Here is a 3,136-nt window from a genome sequence, read left to right on the forward strand (position 1 = left end):
TTTGCCACTCAGAGTAAGAGGGGACAGAGTGGGAGAAAATGTAGATGTGGCAAGGTTTATGATTGAGAACAGGGGTGCGGACCGGGAGAGTTATATAGCTGCTAGAAGTGTTCATAATCAACGGATTGAGAGGCTGTGGGCGGATGGCAATAGAGTTGTCTCTGACTTCTACTGACAACTATTTCAATACATGGAGAGTGTAGGAATTCTTGATTCAAATAATGAAGTGCAAGTCTGAGCATTACATTATGTTTATCTCGGAAGAATCCAGCAATCTTGCCTTGAGTTTGTCAGACAGTGGAATCACCAACGATTGAGAACTGAGCAACACATTGGCATGAGCAGTGGTGTTTTTAAAAGATTGGTGGGGCAACAACTACTTCAATAGATAGGCTACATACCAGGAAAACTACAGTACTTGCTCTTGCTACTGATGTGTTTTTAACATGTTATGGGTCCATGCATGGCTCCACAAAACACTTTTAACAACAAAGTGGCTTCTAGCAGGTCCTGTACACATAAACAGAGGAAGAGAGAGAGAGAAATTACACAAGTTACATCACCACTGTCACAAGCCTGAATTACACAACACGTAGTTCCCACCGAGCAATCTGATTGGTCAACTAGACATTTAGAACAGCACACCTAGCCGTGTTCAAATGAAAAAAGCCTTATCACTAAAAATATTATGTGTGGCTTTGCTAGTGTCTTTGATTTGTTTTGTTTTGTGGGGGATCTGCGGTGAAAACCCGGAGTGGAGTTTTGAGTTAATGTTTGTGAAAGTGGATTGAACTGAACTGATTAGGGGTTGTGGGGAAAACAAAACGGACCCTTTACTGGGTGGATTGAACTCTGAGACTGAGACGAGTTACACACACACACACAGAAAAACCTGAACCCTTCTTCACTCTTCATCATTATCTGGCTCCCCCACACACAGCTAAACTTAACCATTTTCCCTTCAGTTGAGAGTTTATCTCAGCTTCCACTCCAGCATCCTCCATCAGCTGTGCCGGTGCTGTGGCGCTACTAGCTTACAAATATATGTGAAGTTTGCGGACGTAGTAGCTAAATCTGTCCATGGAAAAAATATTTTTCTCAACGAATATCTTAGTTAGAACGAGATTGAGCTAGCAAAGCAGTTTTGTGTCTATATGTGTTGTATTTATTCAGTTTGGGAAAAGCCACGATCTCTAGAAAGCATTAGCTGAAGTTGGCTGGTTGACTCACGACAGTGATGCGTTCAGGAACGAGGCGCCTGAACGCATCACTGAAGCACAACCTCTCTGAAATATTGATTCATTAATAATGCGATATTATATCGTCATAAGCCGACACAGCCAAGCTCAGAACAAATCAGCCTACATGGCCATGAACGAACAGCAAAGAGCTCGACACTACAACGAAGTGCAAAGACAACTTTTTAAGGATACTAATCTATTCTGTGACAACAACTTTATGACAACAACCTCAGTAGATAAGCACGGACACACTGACACTCGTCACCATCTACATCAATCGATCCAGCACAACAATATGGCCAATGCACGGACCAGAACCACCAAAATATACTTTCACTTACCAGCTGACGGCTCAGAAAAGGGCAGCATGGCGGTTTTTCCTCCCGCGGTTAATTTAACCAGCAGTTTGAGTGATGACAGTACTCCGTGGCTGCTGGGCTCCGAGGCGCTTTAAATCCAGTTTCTCCTCCAAATAAAGGCTTTGTACCCTGTGCTTGGTTATGAAATCCACTTAATTCATTCAAGTTTGCTAGCGTTGGAGGAAAGTCTCCCCTCTGTTGCCGACTGTAAATTTCAAGCTCGCGCTGTAGCCGCACTGCAGCGTCATTTAAAATATTTCAAATGACGCTGCTGCGGGGCGGCGGGCTGTCTGCCCCACATGTCATCACATCTACATCTACATTGAACACATGAACACTCATATCTTCCCACGTACAACACACATTGCATTGTGAGCATAGATGTATTATAAGAGCTCTTATTATACATCCATGATTGTGAGAGAGGGGCTAGTCCCACATTCACGCCGGCCACCGTAGACCCGCTGCGGACGTGAATCAGGAAAACGCAGTCTGAAGCAGCAAGACAGGGAACAACTGAAAATGAACTAAAATCATAACACTAATTATAATGCAATTTAGGAAGATGCTATATTCATACATAATACATTATAGCAGATAAAACATTGAAAATTGATAATAAAATCATTTGTGTTACTTTTTAACCAGCTGTTAATGTTTATATATATTTTTTTCAATATCCCTAATTAGCTTTCCACAGAAACAGCCCAGTCATTTAGTAATGCCAATCTTTTCTCTACAATTGCCTTTTTAAATCCTGTTAAAAGCCACCAAACAAACAAACTATCAGGTTGTACACATCAGCAAAATATCTTCTGCCCAGTACCAAGCAGCTGTTCCCCCAGTAACACCAGCCGAGACACCAGTGACAATGAGTAGCATTGTTATCTATACATGTCTGCACATTATCTATAGTATAATTATATCTATATTATTATTAGTAGTAGTATTAGTATTATCTCTTTGTGTAAAGATATAAGCCCGCCATTTTAATTGTAACATTATATATAGTAATTATATTGTATATTATTAATAATATTAATTATATATTATACTGAGACTCCTCAGTGTTGTTTGTTTATGTTAGTATATATTTCTCCTTGTGTCTTCATTTCTTTTTTCACACAGCTTTGTAAATATTTCTATTTCATGTATTTATTTGTTCACTGTTGACGTATTGATGTTAATTGATTGAATTAAGTTATGTATTGTTGTTTGTATTTAATGTATATTGTTACACAGTTCTGCATTCATCTATTATTAGCAGCCATATGTTCTCTAGAGTTAACCTGGTCTTTCAGGTTCACATGATCCGACTCCAACATTGTTCATTTGAGACTTTCTGGTGTCTAGCAGCACGCTGCTGAATGACGTTTACATTTAGCTGTTTTCAAAAGACCCTCAGCCAACCTACATTTATAATTGTACCTATCCTCCTGTATTTCTGTTAAACCTGCTTTAAATCAAACATGTTCAGCATCAAATTAAAGCTTAAATTATCTTCTTTGCAACAAGTATTGACTTTCCAGCCTAGCA

At 39.5% G+C, this 3,136-nt stretch overlaps 1 long non-coding RNA gene across 1 annotated transcript; it reads right to left on the reverse strand.

Moving 5' to 3' along the window:
* Positions 1–444: 444 nt before the first annotated feature.
* Positions 445–2,174, reverse strand: LOC122983189. Its single transcript, XR_006403617.1, has 2 exons — positions 1,583–2,174; positions 445–510 (listed from the first exon to the last, which is right to left on the reverse strand). It is a non-coding gene; the product is annotated as an uncharacterized LOC122983189 (long non-coding RNA).
* Between the last annotated feature and the right edge of the window lie 962 nt (positions 2,175–3,136).

Source organism: Thunnus albacares, chromosome 5 (genome assembly GCF_914725855.1).
Source record: "Thunnus albacares chromosome 5, fThuAlb1.1, whole genome shotgun sequence".
In the NCBI taxonomy this organism is placed as follows: Eukaryota; Metazoa; Chordata; class Actinopteri; order Scombriformes; family Scombridae; genus Thunnus; species Thunnus albacares.